The sequence below is a fragment of the Aquila chrysaetos genome, chromosome Z, assembly GCF_900496995.4.
Source record: "Aquila chrysaetos chrysaetos chromosome Z, bAquChr1.4, whole genome shotgun sequence".
NCBI classification, from domain to species: Eukaryota; Metazoa; Chordata; class Aves; order Accipitriformes; family Accipitridae; genus Aquila; species Aquila chrysaetos.
Window position 1 is genome coordinate 84305107 of NC_044030.1, and position 26038 is coordinate 84331144.

Consider the following 26038-nt stretch of genomic DNA (forward strand, 5'->3'; position numbering starts at 1 on the left):
CTCCTATTTCCTTGAAACCAGTTCTTAGGCCCCAGATAAATGCAAACAGGAGCTCTGGCAGGGCCAGAGTAGAATTCAATGCCTCCTATAATTGAAGGGCCACGTTTTCACTTTGGTTTCTTCCTTCCGGCTTCTTTAAATTACCCAGCACGCTTCCCAATTTCAGAGTTTATATAAATCTCCAAAATCAGGAGCTCTGGGTCACTTCTGGGTAGCAGATTGATTAAGTCTGCGTGCCGCATGGCAAGTCCCATCTGATGTGCTGAGCGGGTTTTGGCGAAGGGGGATCCCAGTGATAAATGGTCAAATAAACATAAACAATTAGTGGAGCTACATGGAAGGCACAGCCTGGCTCCAGATGGTGTTTTGAGGGCTACATCTACGCACAAAGCAGGGGCAAATTAATTAACCACAGTGTCTAGGCAGGTATTGTGGGAGGGGACTTCATAGGGTGGTCACATCTGACCACAGTGTTTTCTTGTAGCCTTGTACCCCCTCCTCCAAGCAGCTCCTTGGAGGTCCGGACCTCAAGGAGATGGTGCTCGAGGAGATCAGCTCCCTTCTGCTCCTCCCTGCTGAAGTTTCGGGAGATGCTGCAAGGCTGCAGGTTCTCAATATCCAGTTAGTTATGGTTTTTTTTTTCTTGGAAACCCTCAGCGGTCCCTCTCTACAGGACTCTGTGTTAGCCTTGATGGTCTCCTGGCCATGCCCCAGCATTTAGGGGACTTTTAAATGCGGTGTCACTGGTGCGGGAAATGATCCTTGCTGAGTATCTCCCCTTCCTATATATCTATATGCACACACGTACATACACATGTGTGTGTGTCTGCGTGCATAGAAATCCTGTGGGAGGGGGAAACAGAAGAGTTTCCAGTCATTCTGTGCAGCCACCCCACTCTCATGGAAACTCACTCACACTTCAAGTGACGCGTCCCCCCTCCCACGCCGTGTTCTGCGAAAAAAAAAAGAAAAAAAAGGAGGAAAAAAGAAGAGAGCGAGAGGAAAATCCCCACCAGAGATGCACCCACACCGGAGCTGGTCCGGCTGAACATCGGGTTGCTGGTCCCTCCAGCATCTCAGACATGACCTGGATGAAGGTCCACAAGGTACGTGACACTGTCGGTGGCATTTCTGCCCATGTTTTTGCAGCCGCTCTCCTCCAACACCACCTTCACCCTTGTGCAAGCTGCTCGGCCACTGCTATAGGGGGATATATAGGATATATATATAGAGAGAGGATACATCCCGATGAGCGCACAACATTACAACACCAGAAGCCCATCGGTGGTGGGTACCTCCTTCCAGCACGGCCTTAAAAATAGCAAAAAAAAGCCATTTCCTCCCATTCTGAACTCTCCTGGGAGAACAGGCAGGCCCCTTCGCTCCCTCTCGGTTCTGCTCTTCTTCGGAGCCAGAAAAAGGAAAAGAAATTAAAAAAAGGCTCCTATTGAACGGCGCGCACACACTGGGTGGGTTTGCTTCCTGACAAAAAAAAAAAAAAAAAAAAACCACGGCGGAAAAATGTGCCCAGCTTAACCATGGAAAACTGGTTTGGCTGGCGTCCCTCCGGAGTGGACAGGATTGCGAGGGACTTGGACACGGATCTGGGTAAGGCTGTCACCAGCCTGCATGAAAACACGGCTCCAAAATAAAATAAAATACATTTTTGGGTGCCCCCAAAAAAGCAGGGGGCAAAGGATGGGGATCCAGCTCCCCCTTCTTTTCTTTCCCCTTGCCCCCAGAGAGAAAGCCACCGACGGGAGGACTTTGGGAATAAAAATAAAAGGGTCAGAGCGCTAGCACGTTAAATCAGAAGCAGATGTGTGCCTGCTCGCCAGCCTGAGTCACCGCGGGAGGGTGGGGAAGGGGGGGGGTTATCGCTATTTTGGTGCTGGGTGTGGGGTACAGAAAACAATGCGAGGAGAAGGCGGTGCAGTGTTTGAGCAGGCTTAATATCGGCTTGGGAGCAGGTATGGGCAGGCTCCAGAAGCGGCGGGGTGGGAGGCTCAGCTTGACGGTGGCACTGGCAGCGGCCGCGCTTCACTCCCCTGCCCGGGAAGGGCTGCTCCTCCGGACCCTCCCCGGGCTCCCCCGCCGCGTCGCCGGGCATCCCCAGCCATGCACATCCCTGTTTGGGGGAGTTTCTTGCTGGCCCCCACCACCTCTCCAAACGTCATCCCTCCAGGAGGAGCCCCCAGCCCCACGCGTTGGCCAAGATGTCCCCGCCACCGGACCCCGCACGTGGCCAAGGCAGCGGCGGGAGCCTCGTCCTACCTCTCACAAGGACAACCCCAGGAGCTAGCACGACTCGAAAACCCAGCTGGCTTTGGACCAAGCCCCATAACGCAAGCTCAGCCTCACCTTTCACCTCCGACCATGCCCTCCGCTGCTTACACCGCGTTGGCGTTACTTAGGCTCGCAGTCCCACGGGTATTTACGAGAGCAGTACCTCAGATATATAGGTCTATTTTCCTCCGGCATCACCCAAAATGTTATTTTCTGCTTGGGTCTCATGAGAGCCTTTGCAGCCTCATTCATTTTTAATTGCCATTTAAGTCCTGGAGCTCTAAGCACATGAGCTCCCCTGCTACAGCCGGGCCAGAATAGCTCCCACGTGGACATAAAGTGGCTTTCGGAGAGACGTGTTCATGGAAGGTGCCTCTGCAGAGCATCTCGTCCTGTGACGGCAATCCAGCCTGCAAAGACACGGCCCCTCCAGCACCACAACCCCATCATCTGTACCACGGGCAGAAGTCTAGTCCTGGGCTTGGGCCGTGCTGCCGCAGTCAACACCAACACAGGATGGAAATTCAGGTCCCTGGCTTCAGGGAGGGGACCCAATGCACCCAGTTTTTACCCATAGGAGTGTCTCTTCAGAGTCACCTACAGCCCCAGCTCCATCGCAGAGGGGTGAATATTGCATTTCCCCATCCTTCGCTGGCCCGAGGAGGAGAATCATGGATGCCCCATCCCTGGGAACATTCCAGGTCAGGTTGGACGGGGCTCTGAGCAACCTGATCTAGTGGAAGATGTCCCTGCTCATGGCAGGGGGGTTGGACTAGGTGACCTTCAAAGGTCCCTTCCTACCCAAACCAATCATCATAGATGATTCTATGATCATTTTTCTGCAAGCCAACACTTCTCTGAATCACACGTCCCAGCCACGCTGAAACCCCAGCAAGGTGCATCACGTCTCTAACCCCTGAGCTGGGCGTTTCTAGAGGAAATAGTGCTGGGCTTCGGCGGAGGACACTCAGGGAAGGGGGATGAGACTTTCATCCAGGCTTCTTGTACGTAAACCAACCAACTAATGAGCTCTCTGAAGACCACAGGTAATATATGAGCATAACCTTACAGTGTGGCCCAAGCACCGAATATCCAGAGGCAACTCCCCATCTTCAGGGGACGATTTAATCCAGCTCTCAAGGTTACAGAGCAATTTAATTGAAGATCAGGGGTCAGATTCAGATCTCATTTGTATCTCAACTCCTTCTGTGAGCGAAGCCCCTGGCTTCTCTGCCAACCCGCTAGAAAGCTAAACAGTATTTGAGTCGTCAGCTCAGTCCTGATCCTGCAAAGCCTCACCCGCCTGAGCAATCTGTGCGATTTGGTGGGGCCCACCCATGCCCAGCTTGGTAAATATAGTCAAAGCTGATGGAAGACCAACAGAAAAAAAACATCTGAGCTCTCCCCAAGATATAGCCTGGAAGAAGGAAAAGAAAAATATCTCCTGCTTAAATGGTTCAGCTCAAACGCATGGAAAAAAAAATTGAAAATCAATAGGATTAATTTTTCAACTGATGCTTCTGCAAGCAAGGAGGGGGTTTGCAGGATCGGGCCCCCGAGCAAGGAAGTCCTACGTCCCAGCTGACTACACAGGCACGCCAACTCACAGTCTGATTTGATTTAAAACAGCTGAGTTGTAAATGAGGCTTATAATGGAATTGGCAAATGACCCTTCAATACAGCATTGCAAACCGACAGCATTCAAAAATAACCGGGGCTCAAGTCAGGATTCAGCTCTTGGCCGGGTGTGAGTGCGGGATCAGGGGTGCATCACGCCACCGGCTACAAAAAAACAGCCCAAGCAAGCAGGAAGAAATCCCAGCCTCTCCCCTCTTAGGGATTTTAGAGGGGTGACCCTTCAAAAAGAAAAAAAATAGGGAAAAGGAGGAGAGAATGCAGCCCTGCCATGTAAAAAGAGACAGTCTCGCCTGTTTGTTTTGGCGTATCCTGAACTCCAGGCAGTTTCCAACTGGAACCCAGAAATGCTGATGGTGTTTGGAGTCTGTCTGCATCTCTCCCATGACGTGAAGAGGCATTCAGGATGATGGGCTGGGATTTTTTTTTTTTCTCCCTAACAACTATATTTACTGTTACATTTTGAACTCCCCATGCTGTCATTACAATGTCAGATGTAATTACATGTGCGATAACCATAACATCAATGCATGCACAAGTTCACAAAGGCTTTACAAGGAAACATTTTCAAGGGAAGCTGCTCACATGTCCGGACTCAAAGGGGATGTCCAAAGGAGTCTTTGAATTACAGGGCACTGGCTACAGCCAGAACTTGGCCTTGCTGGAGCTGAACAGATGGATTTTACGCTTTTTTCAGGCTTTGCCCAGTAAAGCGTATTCCTATTTATCCTGGTGTAACTATGGATTGACTCCAGGGATTTAACTGATGCTATTCTGGATTCGCACCCGCGCAAAGAGGACGAGGATGTTACAGCGGTCTGCGGGACAGTCTTGCAGAGGGATTGGAATTGCACCACCCTAAAGTGAGCTTCTGAGCTGGTGCCACCATGAGGACGTTGGCATGGGATCTTCAGCTGGTTTGTGACTTACAGAAAGAGCTGCATGGGCCCAAGAGCTAGAACAGGGACAGCTACACCATGGCAAAAGCAGCTTATACCAAGGTGGCTGATTCCCTTTCACACGGAGGACTACATATGGCCCTATACAGCACGTGAAGACTGAGGACAGATTCTCTCTCCTGGTCCAAGATGTGCCAGAGGCATAAAAAATGACCCCCAGGTCCTCATCCACTATCAGGCCAGAGGTAACTACTCCTCACAGCTCTGCCTTTGAGGCTGTTCTTAGGAAAATCCCTATTTCTGCTGGGAAAAAGCAGCAACCAAGTTTCTTCCAACTGCTATGGGCAGCTGGGTGAAGGGAACTTGGCTGGTGCCGCTGGAGGACGGCTCCAGCAGCACAGTGATAGAGGCAGGAACCTCCAGGAGGGAGGCATCATCTCCCATTGGCACACCTGGCTGCGTAAGGCAACATCTGTACAGCTCTGATGTATTCTGCTTAGGGGGAACGGTACAAGTATAACCAGGCCAGTCTAGTTAAAGTGCTACAACTTCCAGGCAAACCTATGGGATGTTACAGATCAACCTCGCGGTGCAGTGCACCATACCCATACCTACAGAGGTTTTGGCTCTCAGCTCCTAGACAGAGAGTATCTTACGGAGCAGCTGCTTTGCTCTTGCTCTCTTACACAAAACAAGAAATGCAGGCATCTAACACAACAGCAATCCCAAGTATCTGTGTGGTGGAGAAGGGCATCGCACGTGCGTGGGGAGCACATGGCCGCTTCTGCGTATTCTCACCGGGGTGCAGGTTTGATCCACCTCCTGAGCAAAGGACTGGAGGATGCTCTGGCTGTGTGTGTTGGGAAATGTCCTGAAGAGCACCAGCAGATATGTAGAATCACTCACACTATTTCAGGACATACTTTTTGTCGTGGGTGGGAAAACATCAGCATTTCACCCCACTTTCCCTATCATTTCACTGTATTTTGCATGTCCTTTCACAGCGCAAATACGTCAGTCTCTGGTTAAATGTATTACAGTGAATTCTCTCTAGGAGAGGAAAATTCATTAGTTAAGGGGCCACAATAAAAGCAGACATTTGGAAACATCCACCCCTCTGTCCACCCACCTCGTCTCCCATCTCTGGCATTTCTAATCCACATTATGTTGTTTCATATATGCATCACAATAGCAAAATACCCCTTGCAGCATTTGAATTTCTTCTCCCCGTTTGTCTGTGAAGACACTTGCCAAAAAGGAGCCTAAACGCTGTGTCTTAAATTTTACGTGGGTTTTTATATACAGATACATATCCATTCAGCCCTTCTTAGGAATGGGCAGGAACCCAGCAGCTTGCCAACGCCGCACTTCAAAGCCGCACACCAGCGCTCGATGAAACACCAGTGCCGCAGCACGCCGGGGACTTTCCTTTTCCAAGTCGGTACTTCAAAATATTTATAAATGCACTTAAGCCCCATTTTGACCACTGCCTCTATTTGCAAACCCTGCCCTGAGATTCATGTCAGGTCGAGGGGAGTTACGCTTGCATTGTTGGCATACCTGAGGATAGGCAGAGGGACTCGCTCCCTGCACACAGAACAAAGCCCTGAGTTATTGCAGAGCTTTGCCCTCCGCCGAGCGCAATTATGGTTAGAGAAAACCCTTGTTTATAGCAGAATCCTTCCAGTTGGGGAAAAAGAGACTTAATTACAAGGTAATGGTGCTGTGGGCGTGCTCGTGAGTGGAGCGCAGACGTGGGTGCGGGAGGCTACGAGCAGGGCTGCTCCCCTTGACCAGGTGGATGCTGGTGGCTCCAGCCTTTGCGGATGGTGAAAGTGGGGATCTGAAGTCTCCCTCCACGGCTGTTGAAGGCTTAGCACCGAATCGGACACGTGCATAGGGGATGCAAAGCACGGAGAATAAAAAAACAGCCAGGAGAGATGTCTGCCTCACCAGGCTAGGAGCAACAGAAGGGCTTTTAAGGGTAGATGGGTGGCCAAAATACCCAAATCTTGCCCCCTTCCCTTTCCCTGAGTCATGGCCTCGGTGACAGGCTCACTTAGGTAGGTCATGAGCTAGGTTTGGTTTCCACTCCCTCTTCCAAATGGTATTCCAGAGTCAGAGCTCAACGGGACTTGCTGGCATTTTACACACAGAGACGGGCTATAGGACTTCGCAAGCCCAAGAGCTCAACCAGGCCCTTATAAAAAGCACCTTATAGAGGAAAAGATACAATCCAATTAAACATCCAGAGCTCCTCGATGCTGAGTATGCCAAGGTACATGCTCACAAAGTGCGTGCATCAGAGAATATTTTTCTAGCCCTGTCTTTTCTTCCATTTATTTTAAGGAACACAGTGCGGTTTCCTCTCCTGCATTTCTCATATTTTGCTTAAAAATAAAATTTGAACCTATATCAAACCAAACAGCTTCTTGCCCAAGGTGGTAAAAAAAAAAAAGCCTCTTCTGTGGTGAACCCATCAGGAAAGGGGAATATAAGTCCCCCCTGTGGCTGTATACCCCCAGCACCATTCAGCCCCCAAAAGCCAGTGCAAAATTTGCAGTGGATCCTCTCTACCATCACACATGACTTCTCAGAAATGTGTAAGGCATCTAATAGAGCACGGTCTGATTTATACTTAGAGCAGGGCAACTTTAATGGCAGCAGGAGCGCGGGTGTAAATCTCCAGGCACGGAAAAAGCAGCCGCATAGCCCCAGTCCTCTGAATTCTCTCTGCTCTGAATGCCGCTGAATAAGAATGAGGCTTTATGGTAAAAAAGAGGGACATGTCCTTCTGCTGGATAGGAGGGATTTCTAAGAGTGCAGCACTATAGATTATCATTCAAGCTATTTTGCACGTACCTCACGTAGCCGTGATAAGCCACAGAACAGGTATCGAGAAGACCACAGAAATGGTCGGAAGGATGGAGCACCTCTCCTGTGAGGACAGGCTGAGAGAGCTGGGGTTGTTCAGCCTGGAGAAGAGAAGGCTCTGAGGAGACCTTATAGCAGCCTGCCAGTACCTAAAGGGGGCTTAGAAGAAAGATGAGGACAGAGTTTTTAGTAGGGTCTGTAGCGATAGGACAAGGGGTAATGGCTTTAAACTAAAAGAGGGCAGATTCAGACGAGATAGAAGGAAGAAATGTTTTACGATGAGGGTGGTGAGGCACTGGGAGAGGTTGCCCAGAGAGGTGGTAGATGCCCCGTCCCTGGAAATGTTCCAGGTCAGGTTGGACGGGGCTCTGAGCAACCTGATCTAGTGGAAGGTGTCCCTGCTCATGGCAGGGGGGTTGGACTAGATGACCTTTAAAGGTCCCTTCCGACCCAAACCATTCCGTGATTCCATGATTCTAAGAAGACCTGGTGGGCTGAATTAGAAGCGGAGGCTGTCATGCGCTCTCATTTCATCCCTGCTTTCCAAAAGCTATAAGCCTTCCCCGTTCACATGCACAACCAGAGATGGCATAGGTCCACCTGGACGTATACACACCCACCCTGCCATCCGACCCTATACGCCGAGGAACTATGCACACAGATGTAGCCTCCCCTCCCTGCCTTTTGCAGGGGTGAGTCGTGGGGACAGTTGCTGTGTGGCAGGGGACGACGCCACACTTACTCCTCCACCATGCAGGCAACCCAACCCTAAGATCTCATGCCCATCCCGACTCCAGACCAACACCAAATAAATACAAATATCCTTGGAGGCAAGCAGGGATGGATGGCAGTGAAGCACGTGGGTGCCTCCAGAATCCAGTTTATTAATTTCTCATTATTGCCAACTCTTGCTGTTCAGACAGTGTCTGTCCTGTCTGCAGAGCAGACACCCACCTCTAGCAACCCTGCTGAAGTCCTAAATGACCTTCATTTTTCTTTGACCTTCAGCAAGGGCAGGTTGTACCTCTGCTCTTTAGGTGCACTTGAGTTTGAAGGCATTGGAGAAAACCCCATGTGAGAATAAAGAGGAGACTGCTTGTGAAAACACACACTGACATGAGAAAATGAAATAAATGGCCAGTCCTAAAAGAGAAAACTCCTGCCATAAAGCAGATTTTGAGAAAAAAAAAAGAAACGGTCGTGCACTGCCCTGCTTTGCTAAACAGGCAGATGGGACCAGTATTTCTCTTCTGAAACTTTAATGGGAAGAATATGATTCTGCTGCAAGCATATTTTATATGCCTGGCGATTAAAGAGGAAGGGAAGGGCATAATTTATAGAATTGTGAAACACAGAGGATAGCTTTCTGACTGCAATGTTTCTTTATTTTCTTGTTATTCCTTTTATTCTTCCTTTGCTTCCAGGCTTGTGAAAGGTGATGGATGGGCAGCGGTGGAGACAGAAATCTTCCTTTTATATTCACAGGGCAGGTACCGCATCAGCAACCGCAGCGGCTACATGAGCTGCACCTCCTCTGAACAAGAACAATCCCGAGACCAAAAAAAAGTGCTTCAGTGTATCCTCAGGCTTTCTGCAGTGCTTTCCTGCTCCTACAGCCATCTCACCTCTCGCTTGTTAACAGTCTTCACACTTTCAAACAAGAAGTTCGAGCCTCGGTGGGTTATCGCTATAGCCGGCAACACAACGTGGCCAAGCTCACACCCCGTCTGATCCTCCAGACCGTGCATTTCCAGGGACAGTCTGCTCCTCACCCTTTGAGCTCTGCCAAGACCCCGACACCTCCCATCCATGTCACCTTGGTAGGAAGCAAGAACCACCTGTGTTTGGCTAGAAAGCCACCTTGGAGAAAAAGACCTGGTGGTCCTGGTGGCCAACAAGGTGCCCAGGAGCCAGCAGCATGTCCTTGCAGTGAAGATGGCCAGACACACGCTGAGTTTCATTAGCAAAAGTGCTGCCCAGAGGTCAAGGGAAGTGATCCTTCCCCTCCACTCGTCACTTGTGAGACCACAGCTGGAGCGCTGTGTCCAGTTTGGGCTCTCCAGACAGACATTGTCATTGTGGAGGTGCACCAAGATGGTTAGGGAGCTGGAGACACAAGGTAAGAAGAGGGGTTTGTTCAGCCCAGAGAAGAGGCCATGAAGGGGGAATCTAATTTTTTCATCTACCTACCTGATGCATAACTACAGAGAAGATGGAGTCAGACTCCTCTCGGAGCACAAGAAGCTACAGACAGAAGTTGCAGCAAAGGAAGTTTAGATCAGATGTAAGAAAAACATTTTTTACTAAGAGGCTGGTCCAGCTTTGAACCATGAAGCCAAAGAGACGTTGGGATTTGTATCCTTGGAGATACTCAAAACTCACCCACACAAAGGCATGAGCCTGACCTAGAGTGGGAAGTGGAACCAGGAGCCTCCAAAGGTCCCTGTCACCAAAACCATTCTCTGACTCCGTGCTCTGGTTTTGCAGATAGGGAGCTGAGGCACAAAGGAGATGAAATAATACAACCACAGGCATGCAGGGGACCTGTGCCTGAGGCCACATCTCCAGAAAGCAACCTAAAGCCCTCCCCTCATTGCTTTTGGGTAAATTAAACACGTCACCATAGTGGTGTGCGTGTGTGCTGGGCTTTCTGGGGTCATCTGCTCTTCTTGCTTCCCTGGTAGAAGGTAGTGCTTCTCTAGCTGCAAAATTATTCTTTTTTTTTTTTTTTTTTTTTTCATCTTCAGGGCCAATTCAGCAACTCATCTTTCTGCTAAGACTGTCAGCAAAAGTGTCAATTGTACGGCTGGTTTCTGTGATGTGGAATCATGCCCACCAAGACTTGGACCAAGACTATGCAGCCCATTTCACATAAGCCACCAACCAGCCCACACTTGGCAAAAACTGAAGACTGTATCAGCCATGCCTGCATGACTTCTGGCTTTGGGCCATTTTTCTCCAACCCTCTGAGCAGCCATGATATAAATCTTGCTCTTCTTTCACTAGTCTTTGCCATGACAACACAATCACTTGGCTCCCCGTGCCACGCTCTCGTTGGGTGTTTGTCAGAGATGCGTCAGTGGAAAAATGAACTCTGTACCCTGGCAAGAAAGGAGAGCAGTTCTTCATAAAACTAACCACTGCTGCCCTTTCTCAGCTCACACATTTGCTGCAGGAGGAATTCAAGTCCTTGTGAAATCACTATGAATATTTACCTGCATCAGGAGCAAATCCATGTTTCTCCCTCCCGGGGAACAAGCACGAAAACCTTGCCCAGGTAAAGGCAGGGTGAGAGTTTTGCTTCCCCTCCAATACCAGCACTCTCATGCCTAAATATCTCCATGAAACATGCATGTGCATGTGTACCCATCCTTTATTCAGAGCTAAATTTAATCTTTAGAAAGAAGACTGCTCATCCCATTGAAGTCAGAAAGAAGGAAGAAATGTTTTACGACGAGAGTGGTGAGACACTGGAAGAGGTTGCCCAGAGAGGTGGTGGATGCCCCATCCCTGGGAACATTCCAGGTCAGGTTGGACAGGGCTCTGAGCAACCTGATCTAGTGGAAGATGTCCCTGCTCATGGCAGGGGAGTTGGACTAGGTGACCTTCAAAGGTCCCTTCCGACCCAAACCATTCTGTGATTTTGTGATAAGTCAGGTGAATCCTCCCATACACCCCAGCGAAGCTACGACTCCTGGTAAACAGAGAAAACCATTTCTTGAACTGGTCAAATTGAAGCTCTCTAGCAATTTTTATATACTACCTAAATGATCTTTTTCACTGTCTGAAACCTCTTTTATTGAATTATTCCAAACTCTGACTTTAGAGCATCGCTAGAGCCTCCTGATGGGATGCTGGGATCCCACTGCATGCTGGACAGTGTAGGAACGTCCATCCCCAACGACCACCCCTGGGGAGACCACGAGGCCAACAGAGAAGCCAGTGGGGTTGGACATGATGTGGATTCAGCTCGGGAAGCTCACACAGTTATTACACTATTAGCCTGGGAGGGTGGAGTCCTACTTCTGTCCGGAGAGAGGGAAGAGAGCCCATCCCCTGCTGAAAGCTGTGGGTGGACGTATTGCACTTGGCCAGCCAGAAGATTAAGGCCGGTCCTCTAATTTAACATTTCCCAATGGAAGGGAGGAAAAAAGCAATTCAGGGGGTAGAAAGAGCGCAGGTAAAACGCCAGCTGGAGAAAACGGTAGGTAGGAGAGGCTCCTTGCGGGGGGAGAGGAGGCTGCCGGCTGCACAAGCCACCGAGCGCTTCAAACACGGGGCACAGATAAGTGGAGTCGCGGAGCAGGGTGGGAGGAGATGAAGGAAGCAGGCAGGAGAGAAGATTACAGGAGTGCAAGGAACAACAAAGAGGAGGAGAGAGGAGAAGAAAAAATTATGCAGGGTCTCGAAGGTCAAAAGAGTCAAACTTCAAAAGGATTCCTTAAAAGACATAAAGCCAGTGTCTTCATATTCAATTATTTAGTTTTCACACAAATCTAAGTAATATATGGAGGTTTTTTTCACCTCCCAACACTCTATTTGGCACAAAGGGAAGACGAAGTGGAGGGACGATGAGAGAAATCTGGGACTCTTTGCTTTCCTAATGGACCAGATGGGGCTGGAGTCGGCGCTACCCCCTTGGAAAGGATATGGAGCAAAGGAGAGGAGGCTTTTCAGGAGCGGAAGAGTGGGAGTGAGCAGGGCTTCTCCTTTCTGGAACTGAAAAATGTTGAAAAGTGACTTGCTCGGCCTGAAACAAAATGTTTTCCCTAAATTCTGGGCATCTGTTTAATTAGAAACACAGGAAATGCTGAGGCAAACAAATCACGCTGCCTGTGAAAGTCGAGACTTTCACTTTGAAGATGCTGAAATGAAACGCTTCCGTTTTTCACAATTCCTCCATTAATCTGACAAAACTTGACCCACATGCATGGTAGTTTTTTTGTCATCAAAAACTTCACTTTGTACTAAAACATATTTAGCTGAATTATCTCTCCCAGCTGTACTTAAGGAAGCTAAAGCGAAGTACAAAGCTGAAAAAGCCGGCTCCTGTATCCTGGGGCGTTCAACCCATCAGCACAGTTAAAATCACTGACAAGCTATGGCAAGCTAATGTCAGTAAAATGGTACCCAACAGGAGGTTTGAAGCCAGCACAGTGAGCTCTACAATAAGTTCCAGTCCATTAAACACCAAGCTTAAGTAAAATATTACAGCGGGTCACGTTTTAAAGCGGACAGAATAGGTTAGGGAATCACTGAAGACCCATGAGGATGCTCTTGGAGGAGAAGGGAAATGTTGCCGCACCCTTTGTCAGCTCCCTGCTCTAAACACCATCATTTTCCTCCAGACTGTAGATGCTGCCTTCCACTCAACACCATTTTTTCCCACGGGTATCTCCGGCCGCGGATGGCAGCAGCGACTTGCGCCACCGAGGCAAAGCCATGGTGCTGTTACGTCAAGCATCTGCAGGGCTACCACGGTGCCCAACAAGGTGATGACCAGCCACATCGGAAAAAAAACAGAAACAAAGTGACTCGGTGGAGGCCATGTAACAGGTCAGTAGCGGAGCAAAGAGCAGAAACCGTGTCCTCCGGTTTCTGCCCACCCGGATCCCAAGCGTTTAGTACTTTTCTCTGTTCAGCTTTGACCTTACAAGTTCCCTTAACCTTCTCCTGGCAGCTTCCTAATGGGCAAATAAATCTCTGGAGAGTATCTTAAATTCTTTTTTATCACAGACTGTATCAGTGTGATAATAAGATCAGCCTTCAGACTCCCCATTAAGTCACAGAAGGTGTGGTCATCAGTCATGCTTTTCCCAGCCTTAATTGCCAGACAGACACTTTAAGTGGAAAGTCCATCTAATGAGCCCAATCATTAAAACATCCCTGGTTCCTATTTGAGATGGAAAATTATATTACTCTAATAAGGGGGTTGCATCTTTGCCCCCCTATTCAATCATGTGGCACGGGGAAAGGTGAGACTTCTCTGTGAGTTTGCCTTGGATGTGTTTCATTTAAATACAGCCCCCTACTTCAGGCAAGAAAAAGTAATAAAACCCTCCACAGAAGGAGAACTGGGTGGTTGGAGAAGGCGGCGGCGACCTAGAGGTGAACAAAGGGGTCACCATGGATGGGGAGGTCACCACTGACACCACGGATGCTCCTGAGGGCTGGCCAGGTGGACATGGTGGAAGAGGCACCATGGTGGGTGTGCCAGGGTGGAGAAGATGTGACATCTGGTGTGCTCGTGCAAAAGGCTATATGAGATGTATGAAGTGGGCTCTTCAATGGGACATCTCTTTCCTAAACAGTTTGCAAGAAAAGGCTTCATCTGGAGAAAGAATCGGTTATATTGGCCACCATCAGAAGCCTGCACTACATGGAAAAAGCAGTTGGGTAGTTATCATGATCCTCATCTCACAGAGACGTGGGAAACTGAGGCGGGACAGCACACAAAATCAAAAGTCCTTGGGGCAAGTCCAACCAAAGTCCCTAAAACAGGGGTCAGGCTAGAAGTCCTGTGCAAAGGGATAATTCTCTCCTGCCCTGTCCAGTCCCAACAGAAATACCTGCTTTTCCCACCTCTCTATCTCCAGCCGCTACTCATCACGGAAAACTCCATCTAGGTAAGCTCCGTCTAGGAGCTCAGCCTAGGTAAGATCAGCCCAAGTCCCTGGTGGTCTCTAACCGTGCCAACATTGGCATGCCGACGTGCCCACTGAGATGCCCCAGTTGACCTGCTCCCAACGCGAAGCGTCAGCGGTGAGAGCTCCTCCGCAGGGAATCCCAGCGGGAAGCCCAGGCAAGCCTAAGTTACGAGCTCTACATCCAACGGCAGCTTTGCCAGGTGCTTGGAGCGCTGGTTCAGAGCGATCCCTAATAAAAACAACGAAGCACGGAAGGGTGTGTTACTTTTGGGTAATAATACATCTGAAAACTGCACGGTGAGGCAAAGACAACACCGCACCCTAAGCCACCCGAAGGGTGTGGGCATTATACAATGATTCGCCCACACCCAGAGCCTCCGACGACAATTAACATCCAGCCCCGCGTAAGAATCGGTAAATACCGTATCTCAAACCAGGAAACGTCGACCTTTTCTGCGTGCATGAAAAAAACCCCGAAAGATGTGTCTTAACATGAACATCACTCCGGGCAGATCGACACCATAGCAGCACACGGTGATTATTTTCTGCCCTTCTTCTGGAAGAAGCCAGAGTAAAGTCAATAGCGGTTATATTTTGAGTTACATTTAAGCATGGATTTTGGAGTTTTCATAATTTCCCTCTTAAAAAAAATCCCAACAAACAGAGATGATGGAAAAATCTAAATGTATAATTACATTCTGATAACTACAAAGTCTTGTGAGGTGCTTTATAGATAACAAAATGACAAGATCTCATCACGCCCAAGTTTATTTTCATAGCCATAAATCTACTTCTGGTAAAGTTGCCGGGAAAAGATTTTACTGTTGAGCAATAATGGAAACAAAATAGCACTTATTAAAGGGAAATGGGAGCAAGAGCTCATCCGATGTTGAAAGACAACAGAGAAAATCAGTTTGTTATTAGGAGATAGCAGAAATAACTTTTTTGCCGGTCCAAGATAGCGGCAGTGAGACCAGTTGGTTATTAACAGAGATCCCACTTTCTTTTTCCTAAACCACAGTGCAGTTGCCGTGATGTTCATGAAAACAGCAATTAAAGATGCAGCTTTGGGCTTGCACCTCCAGCCGCCAGCGTATCTTAGAGGAAAAACAAAAAAGCACCAAAATGAGAGTGTCTCCAGACCTATTCCTAATCATTTCTGAGGTCAGGAAATTCAAGTTGCTTTTCCAACAGTTCATTTAAAAAAAAACCAAAACACAATGGCAAGGAGCGATGAAGATGATGATAAATCTACCTTCTGGGTGATCCCAGGAAAAAGGCAGAGCCGATACTACCGGCTTTGTGTCTGCGTGAAAGATGGAGCTACCAGAGTTGCCATATACCTGCCTGAAACAGGGAGGCTCAAAGCCTTCCCGAAGGACAGGCGGTGCTCCCGAGGAGGAATGCTTGTTGCAATATTAACGAGGGAGGAGACGGGACCGCCAGGGAGAAATGAAATATATCTTCCTGGCTGACACAGCAGGGACAGTTTGGATAACTCAAGAACATAACTGGACATTGCTGTTTGCCTTCAGGGCAGTCAATTGGGCAGATCAGGAGATGTTTGCGGGGATAAGAAAGTCCTGCTTGAATTTCTGAACACTGATTGTGGGCAGGAGAAGGGATGGATTATAATTCTCCAGCTGTAGATCTGAGTAACAGGAATGAAGCATAGCCCTACCAGCATACGTACAGGCAAGGAAATAAAAATATCCACTACTATTGTTTGCTGATGATAGCTCGGAGCATCTTCAGAGCAGACTAAGTTTCCACTGTGCAAGGTGCAGGGTTATTATTATTATTATTATTATTAATTACTATTACTAATTGCAGTGACCATTTATACTGCACCAGTGTCTTATAGCTACAAGGGGGATGCTCATCCCCTTATAGGCACTGTATAAGCAAGACCAAAGAAGGAGCAATCCATCCCTAAATGCTTGTGCTCCGAATAAACAGTGGGAGAAAAAAGAGATGACTTGGTTTGCAGAGATAAGGAGCAGAGAGACTTGGTGGTTTGCCCAAGGCCGTGGAGGAAGCCCACAGTAGAGCCAAAATTTGGAGTTAGCTCATCCAAATCCCAACTCACCACTTCAGCAAGACTATCAGCCTGAGCTAGCTCCCGCCTAAGGCTGAGCTTTATCCTAAGACTAGAGGCAGCCTGAAGCTCAGAGGGGCTCCACATCGGGGCCACCACGGACGCTTCCCACGCCAAGTGGTTGCCACGTGCCGAACCTCGTGCCCACACCTCGTGGTCGGTGGCACCAGCAGCCGGCTGGCTCAGCCCATCGCCAGAAGTCTTTTGGCACCGGGCAAAGCCAGAGGATTTCGGTTTGTACCGGGTCAGCGTAAATCACCCAAAGGAGCTGGGGTGGCAGGGTCTGGGCTGGTGGCATCGCCGGGAGCTCGGCATTCCTGGGTTTTTCACTGAACAAAAGCAAAAGGATTTGGGCACGAAGGAAAAGTGGGTTTCCAAGGGAGGGCTGGAGGAGAGCTCCCAAGGGAAAACCAGGGAAAGTTGGGAAAGCGGAGAATGGCAGCTCGTTGCATCCAACACCCAGCCTGGCAGGGCACTGGGGGAAGGAGAGAGCAGGGAGGGCTTTGCAGGCAGCCAGGGATGCTCAAAAAAAGGTACCATCAGCAGCAAAGTGGGGCTTTTCAAAACACAAACAGTTTTGGGGAAGAAACGAGAACGGCACACAAGCTAAAAATAAGCAGCAGCAAGTGAAAAAAGGATTAAAGGAGCCCAAAAGAAATAGCGAACAGCAAATTGCAGGGAATTGTTCAGCAAACAATAAAAGGCTCCTCGCCATCTCCCTGCAACAGGCAGGTGGCACTGGGAGAAAGCAACCCACGACAAATGATAGCTGCGAAAGGGGAGATGGAAGGGGGGAGAAAATTCAGACCTGGCAGATTTGTTAAGTGGTTATTTTCCCTCTGTCTTTGCAGAAGACAAAGGGGAGGTAAAGCTCCCCAAGACAGGGATTGTATTTCACTCCGTGGTCGAGAAGGCTTTCGAGTGTCTGCAGATAGCGGCAAGAAATGGTCCTAAAAAGATTAGAGCTCTTAAGGTAGGGCAAAATACTATATCCAGACAACACACTCGAGTTTTAATGACAGTGGGGAGAGAATTGAGTGAAGCATTGTCTGCTGCCTTTAGGAAACTGAAAACTCAATTTGAAACAGCACAGACTAGAGCTGGGGTTTTCTCACGAGAAAGGCTTTATTCCTGCCCTTTAAGCATCACTTTTCATCCTTGACATATATTTTCCATTCACCGCTTTCCCACCACCAACACAGGTTTAGGAAGGGTCTTCCGTGTTTTTAGAGTGATTTGGGTAGCTTGCCTTTGAGCATCTCCCTGACTCTAATGTATTTCTTCTTGCTGCATCCCTCTGTCAGGCTATTATCCGTGTTTATGGATACCCAGCTGAGGGATAAAGAAGCAAAGTGGCTTCCTACAGATGCATAGGGAATGTGCTGGAAAAGAAACTCACCCTGGATTCCCCAAATCTCAATCCTCAGACCACCCCCTGCTCCTCCTGCCTCCGTGATTCCCACGTTGGCTCACTAAGCTGGACGGGCCAAATCCCAGTGGGTGCAAACCAGCAGAGCTTCCATAGAACCTGTTTTATACTGGGAGCAAGACCAAGCATCACATCCAGTCTTAATTCATAGAATCATTTAGATTGGAAAAGATCACCGAGTCCAACCGTAAACCTAACACTACCAAGTCCACCACTAACCATGCCTTGACTGGATCGGGGATTTTGTGCCCCCCAAAAAATGAGGCTGATTGCTACGGACCCCAAAGTGGCCGACGTGCCCCATGGAGGTCACCAGGACCCCCCTGCACCACTTGGCTTGGGACAAGGACAGAACAGGGCACTGCCTTGCAGCCAGCCTTGTGGCTGCACCCTCCGGGGCTGGGGGGACATCGCTCCTACGTTGCCCCCACTGACCCCTCCACCGGTGGGTGACACCGAGGTGGCTCCGCTGTCCCTGTCTCAGCTCCTGCATCCCCCAGCCGGGGACTTCTGGCTGCAGGGACCCCCCTGACCTTGCCCGGGGCTCTGTTACTAAGAATAAAATGCAGAGGGCTGCGCTACACCAGCGAGCGGTGGGATAATTGCAGGGAAAAGCGGCTGCTGTAGCCCAGCGACCGCAGTAATTGGGTACGGGCCATCCTGTAGCCAGGTTTCCCGTGCTATTATCCCCTTATTAATAGAAACCAAATCTACCTTTGCAGAGACAGCACTGTGAGCCTGGAAATTATGCGGTGCAGGGCTGCATCTGTGGCATCTCTGCAATAGCCTCTGCCCTTCGCCACCCAAGGGCCGGATCCCGGTGGGGTCCACGGGATGGTCCCACCCAAGTCGTGGCAAAATCCCAGCCGTCCTGACCCAAAGTCCCCTGTGGTCATCGGAAAAGCGAATATTAGACTCAGCCACGTGGCGATTGCCCTCGCGGAGGCAGGCGAGTGAGATTTGGTCTATTAACTAATTCATCCCAGCAGCATCCCTGCAATGTATGGCAGGGAGTATTAATTTCATCTCCCAAGGAGGAAAACTGGAAGGTCAAAAAGGCTTGAATTTCACCCTGCCGACACCGATGGGGTATGGCGGGGGCCACCAGCTGAGCATCCATGGATTTAAGGCTGGAAAATAATGTGGAGCATGTCAGCTGGGATGCTCCTGCTTGGGTGCTATGGGATGTCGAATGTAAAAGATGAAGGTAAAAGTGACAGCATCATTTTAAGGAGAATCAACCCATGATGCCAGGGCTCTCTTTGCTGGAAGGTGTGAAAGCAAAGTGCTGATTTCTAAGAAACCCAAGGACAAGGTGACAGTCTCCAGGGGGGGCTCTTCCATGATAGGACTTCCAGGTCAATACGGTAGCGTGGCTTTCCATGGCCAGGGCTCACATAGGTCCCTCTTCCTATCCCTGTCTTCTTCCAGGCTAACTTCCCCTCTGAAGCTCAACTTGGAAACAGTTCTGGATAAAATGTGCCCCTGATCGTGACTTTTTTCATTGGGTAAGCAGGGATGAAGGCACAAGGCGTGAGCCAGTATTAAAGCTGGAAGGTACATCAGGTCCCTCCATCCAAAATGTAGTTGACAATACAGAGAATGAGATCTGGTTTGGTACATTTATTTTTTAATGCAGGTAAGAAATGCAGGTTTATGAAGGTCTTCAGGACCATCTGAATCTTGCCTCAAATTTGGGATTTGGTTTGAAACTTCCCCAGCGATGTTCACTTCCACCTCGCCTCCCGATTCATGGTAGGCAAAGCCTAGCAGATGGCCTCCTCCAGTAACAATTTTAACCATCAACGTTGTTAATACACTCAAGAGTGACGGAAAGAATTATCAGCCCATAGTATTTCCAAGCTTCCCCGTTTTTTTTCACCTCTTCTTCACCCAGCTTTTAACGCTTCCCATTTCAACGGCAATTAATACCAGCCTTTCTGAAGATGAATCCTACAGGCTTGCAACCAAGTCCTCACAGAGCCAAATCAGCACAGATGTGCTAGAGAGCGATGCAGATGGTTTCTCCTTCCCTTGAAACTTGAGACTTTGCTTCTGCTTGACGCTGCGGTGTTTTGCAGGCTAGGGATGTCAGGAGCACGTCCCTCCCCATATGGCAAGCGAGAAGTCATCCCGGGAAGATTAAAGCAGAGAGAGGAGACCGGGGTTGCCTCCTGCATTTTTCAGCCTTCTCCCTCACTTTGTGAAAGCCTGATGCTGTTAAGCAACTACGTAAGAGATGGAAAGCGTTGGGGAAAATAAATAATACATAAATGCCTAAGTGTGTTGCCAAGGCCACCTCCAGAATGGATCTGTACCCAGGCATGCTCCTCTCCGGACGGCTGCCTGCTCCTGCCCTGCAGAGATGTCACTGGGAGTGAAATGGAGCTCCTGGGCAAGATGTTGTTTCAGAGTGATGCATCGGAGAACCTTGCAGGTGACAGAAACTGTAATTGCTGTGATTAAACTTCACCGGCCCATTTCACCCCCGTGAAATCCAGCTTCGCTGCTGATTTCAGCAGAAGCAGGATTGATGTCCCTACCAGGGGAGAGGTTGGGAGCGCCAGGGAGACCTCTCCCCAAAGCACAAGCAAAGCCCGGCTGCCTGAGCAGAGCGTCCTGTACCCCTGGGGCCTCGGGGATGCTCTGGCTTCCACAAGGATCTGAACAACGTTCTCCATCATCCCCAAAAGCAGTCCAGACCAGGCGCAGAGAGCCAGCAGCCTGACAAAAAGGGGTCTGAGACCCAGGGTGAGATGCTACAGGTGACTTCTTGGGGTTCAGGGCAGCGGCGTCTTGTGCCCAGAGGCTGCAGAGACCCCAAGGGAGCTATGCTGCATCCCACCGGCCCTGTCCCTGCGTCCTGATTTCAACAGCAGCTGGCCACATCTGCCTCTATTTTTCTCGGCAAACCCCTGAGAGCTCGATGGCTCCGTAGCAGTAAGAGAGAACACATTGGTCACTTCAAATACATGATAAGAATGTAAAATAAAAGGTACCCAGGGTGGCTGGACGCAGCCACGACCGTGATATGAGCTGCCCAGTCTCGTGGCACGAAGAGCCGGCTGTGCCAGTAGTGCCAGCAGCCCACTGGAAGGGGTCCTCTCCCCACTTTGTCCTCTCCATGTGTTAGGAGGTGAGGCATTGCCCCTGGAGCAGGACGCGATGATACAGGAGCATCCAGCCCTGATGTACAAGGACACCGGGAGGTGCCGAGGGTGCTGGGAGGTGCCGGTGAGGAGCGTGGTCCTTGGGGTGGCTGCTTCCAACCTTGCTGTGATGGACAAGTCATGGCATCCCCCTGCCTCACTGCCCTTGCCTGGAAAACAGCCGAATAATCCCCAGCAAAGCACTTTGCAACCTACTAACCCCCCACTCCTCTCCTATGCCTGCTGCGGAGGATGGCTGGAGGGCCTCAGGAGACGCAGCACACACCAGAGCACACAGGGATGCTGCAGGGACTCCTAGAATGAGATGCACTCAGATAGTCTAACGCCTCTGCAAAAAACCCCGAGTCTGCCAGGATCAGAACTGGCTACAAAGGTTGAAGATGTTGCTTGAGAAATATTAGTTATAGCTGTGTACATGTATTTGCCTTATCAGTTTTCTCTAGTGGGAGATTATAAAGCGACCGGGAAAAGAGGGGAAAAATATTCTCCTTGTTTAGCACAAAAATATAGGTAACAATTATTAGGCAATAATTGATTCATCCGATACTTTATTAACTGGAGTTCGGGTGTGCAAGTGACAGGCTCTGCGGCGAGCCTTTCATGTGACACGTTATTAAAGGCTCTTTTTCTGGCTCCGAAAGGCAGTGGCTGGCAGATCAAAGGTCAGACATTTCAAGGAGTAAATTGGTTTAATGTGGCTGCAGATAGCCTCACAAAAACCTAATAAATATGCAGTGAAATGTAAGGAGAGAAAATTGTGGACAGGAGAGACAATTACTTTGAAACCAGGATAAGAGCAGCACGGGCTCAAATTAATCAGCGTACGGGCTCCTTCTCTCTGTCTCAGGATTTAGTATTCAGAGCAGGAGCACGGCTGCTGGTGGGATGTGCTGGGAGGGGGCACTGGTACCCAATGCCAAAACCTGTCGGGGGAAGATGCTCAACCCCGAGCCGAAGCCGGGATGGTGGTGGGAACCACCACACCTTTCCAGGTACAGCGGGAAGCCACCTGTGACCCACAGCAAAGGATGTTCATGAGCACCACGGGATTTTTCGGTGGCTGGTGGAGAGATTATCCCTCCATGGCTGAATCCCGCATGGAGCCCTTGGTGTGACCAAGCGGGCTCACGCCGGCGCTGGGACACCAGCAGACAGCGACTCACGGCCCAAACCCCAATGTTCAGTGATAAAAAATGAACACAGAGGGGTTTAATTGTAAGAATTGATGCTTTTAGCTCATCTCTTTGTTTTTCACTTGATCTTGTGACTTTTTCAGAAGCGTACCTCACTTATTTTTAAACTCCAGGCAACGATGTCTGGGTACTTTGGGGTTTTTGTTTGCATTTCTTGAAATGCATTAACTCAAGTGACCTCCAAATGCTTGCAAGGCAGGATTTCTTTGCTAAAAAGTCACAGCTTCACTCCTTTTAATTAAAGGTGAGAAAACACCCACTCCAGTTCTCTAATCTGGAAGAGGACTTCCTGCACAAAAACAAAGCACGATATTCCCAGTACAGCTGGCAACAGAAGCGGAGGAAACAAATCTATAAAACAAAATGCCCGGTCCCCCTCAGAGAAGCAGGTAAGGGCACAACATTTTGTATTCCCTTTGCAGGTCACCTTCCCCAGCTGAGTCACCATGCTCCGGCATGATTTATCGCGGCCCCACCAGACAGCCCGAGAAGGATCAGGCAGCAAAATCTGCCTGCGATTTAGCAAAGCCAAGCCTTGCCTGCTCACCCACATGGGGACTTTCTGCAAGCATGAAAGATTTGGGAGCCAAGGGCTAAATTGCTCCATCAGCCATGTTGTCCCATAGCCTGGACCAGCATGGATGAATGAGATCCCTCTGCCCACCACGTCCCCGTTGGTGGCTTGTCACCGGCTGTGTCCCTCTGCCCAGGATGGAGTTGCACCCAGGGCAGCATCTGCCACCTCCTTGGTGAGAAAAATTCCATGAGAAGCCTTGGGGATGGAGCAGAGGGAAAGAGCCAGTGCCACCTGTGTCCTGCTAGCCATGGGATACTTCAAGGAGAACCCAAATTTCATGGGTGACCCACAAGGAGAACTGATGGGACATGGACCTCCACCCCTGCAACCCAGGCAGGCAGCTCTTGCCTTGAGTTATCTGTGCATATATTGCTCTGCCATAAATCAGGAGCCCTGACAGTGTAATTTGTATCTGGGGAACCTGGAGCAATTACAAAATCAGCCCAAACACTATTTGTTTCACAAGATTTTGCCCTTAGTTAGCACTGTCGTTCTGCTTTAATTACACTGTAATTAATTGCAACAAAACTGGAAAGTGCATGTGCATGGTGGAAAGGCTGGAATATTGCAACCTGCCTGCTCCTCTGCAGCCACGAGCGTAAAATCTCTGATCCTCTTTTGATATAAGGCTTGGCATTCATTTTACCACCCTACATCCAGAGCATCTCCAAGTTCTCTCAAAACCAGACCAAGACGCACGGAAGGCGACTACTGACTTATTTTACATCCAGGGAAATTGAGGCACAGAGGAGCTAATCTCTTTAATTTCTCTTCAGCCAGGACTTAAGAGGGCAGAAGTTGCCAGAAATGAACCAAGCTTGGGGCCTGCATGTAAATCACAACCTTTTTCTCTGCCCTGGGATGCTGAGAAGTTCTCATGTTCCCTTGCAGCTCCCAAAGCCACCTAGCACCTTGAAGGGGTTGGGACCCGTCCATGGAGAAGGTTGTCTCATCCAACACCTCCCTAAAGACAGAGGCAGCAAGACCCGCTCACGGCACAAGGACCTGGTGATAAAGAAAAGCAAATCTGACCTATTTCTTTTGCAATCTGTCCCCTTCTACTATTTCCAGCGTCTAGCTGTGGCACGGAGGTATTAATCCCGGCTGAGGTGGACTTTCAGAGTCCCCTTTCAGCCAGCGTTCAGTCTCTCGGCGCAGAGTATAAAAGCAGCCGTAACGCAATCGCTGGCCAGCCGCTGGGAAACGAGAAGCTGCCAAATGCATCTGAGGCTGCCTCGAGTTTCATCCCCTGATTATTTCTGTGCAAGAAAGGCAGCTGCACCCAAAGTCTGCATCCCTGCAAGGCTGGGGAGAAGGTCTGGAAGGGACACGGGAGTCACAGGGATTAGCTGATGGGACTCATCTCCTCTTGCACACCACCAGCGAGTGGCCAGGGCAACGACTTGCCGGTAGGGCAGGAGGGGAAATTTCCCATTTCGAAACTGCTCAACATTGATAATAAAAATGTTCTTTTTTTTTTTTTTTTTTTAGCTGAATACCTTGCAGAAAAAATATGCTCTTGCTTTTCTTTCCTCTTTGCTGTTTTCTTTTTCCAGCCTCGCCTCTCCTCTCCTCTCTTCTCCTCTCCTCTCCTTTCTCCTCTCCTCTCCAATTTCCTCCCAGGAGGCTGTCAAACCTTCTCACCTCCATTTTGCTGGTAGCAGATGGAACAACTTGCCCCAAACCACAGCAGAACAGTGACAGAGAACACGAACAGTGAGGAGAACGTGATAGATCACCAGCTGGTCACCCAGTGATGTGCCCAGACCCCATGTGTTCCTGGAGGCACCACCAGCCTCTGGATCGCTCCCCAGCAACTCAGAGCCACAGCCAAGTGGGGGAGAAAAGCCCAAATTTTGCATCAAGGCAGCAGTCCCAGCACAGGGGGCTGTGAAACCACCTCTCCGGCTGCCTGCCCGGCACCGTGGTGCGACACGGCGTAAGGAAACCCCACGGCAGAGGTGAGGATGCACCCGCTTTGAGGAGCTCATGGCAGACAGGAGCTGGCCAGGCAGCGGCGGGGATTGGGATTATCCCAGCAGCAGGAACTCCAAAAGATCGAGCTGATCTAGGAGACCTCCCAGACACATGCCTAGAGAGCCTGGGGTTTGGCAGAGGATCTGCTCCATCAGCTTCAACTCACCTTGGCAAAAGGTGCCCAGATACCATGGTGACGGGCTCGGCGGGGATAAACACCGAACATGGGTGTGGGTTGTTTGCATAGTTAGGAAGCTGGCTGGTCTCCATCCCTCCACCCTGCCTCCTCCCAGCAGTGCCAGGATCTCAATCCAAAGTGGTCTCCTACCTCCTCCTGGGCTGGCTCATCCGCGGGCAACACGGAGGCACTTCCCAAACTGGTTCCCTGCTAGGCAGGGCAGGGTGGGGGACGGCAACGCCGGGCTGCTGCATCTTCCCGCTCCCTGGGAGGTGGAAGTCATTTGATGGTCCTAACATCCACGTGCCTGCCCGGACCGACACGGAGATGGCGCAGAGCCTTCATGGTGTGGGACATCCCCTCCTCCTCCTCCTCCTCTTCTGCAGCTGCCGAGCACATCGAGCCCCTTGCAAAACCACCGGCTGGGATGTGGTATCCTTCCCCCCCGACCCAAAAAAGCACTCACGACCACCACGCACCCATTCCTTAGGAGCAAGGACATCTTTTTGAGGCACAAGGAACAAAGCAATCCAACAGCAGCGAGAAATAAATCTATAATTAAGGCAAGCTGCTCACATGAGCGATACTTGAAAATTATGCAGACCTGTGAGCAACGTTGCCATCGGGCGTGCGGCTCCTCTCAGGCTTCCAGTAAGGAATAAAAAAGCTCTGACTAATATAAAGAGGCCTCCAAATCATTCTTGGCAGAAGCATCCCAGCCCCGGATCCCCTCCTTCTATTCATCGCTAAAGCTCTCAGCCAAAGGAAAATAAACCGTGCAGCTACCTCGCTGACCTGACCCGCAGCGTGGTGTAGCTGGGTGCCAGCTGCCCCTTCTGCACCATTACATGCTAATATAATAGTGTACAATATACATACAGTATACAAATGCATATACTGTATGTACATTTATAACATAGATATTATATTTATAGATAAATATATACATTATATGTGGCGTGATGCTGCCTTCCCATCCCCATCCTGCCGGGAGGGCAGGGGTAGGGGCACGGCCAGGAGCATGGGCAGGGATGAGCCCTCCCATCACTGCCTGCTTTGCTAGGATCATCCACGC

The 26038-nt window shown here is 49.7% G+C and overlaps 1 protein-coding gene across 5 annotated transcripts in view; it reads right to left on the minus strand.

Moving 5' to 3' along the window:
* Positions 1-26038, minus strand: part of ZBTB7C (zinc finger and BTB domain containing 7C) — a 159426-nt gene that overhangs the window by 16517 nt on the left and 116871 nt on the right. The gene's annotated exons all lie outside the window — the stretch shown is intronic.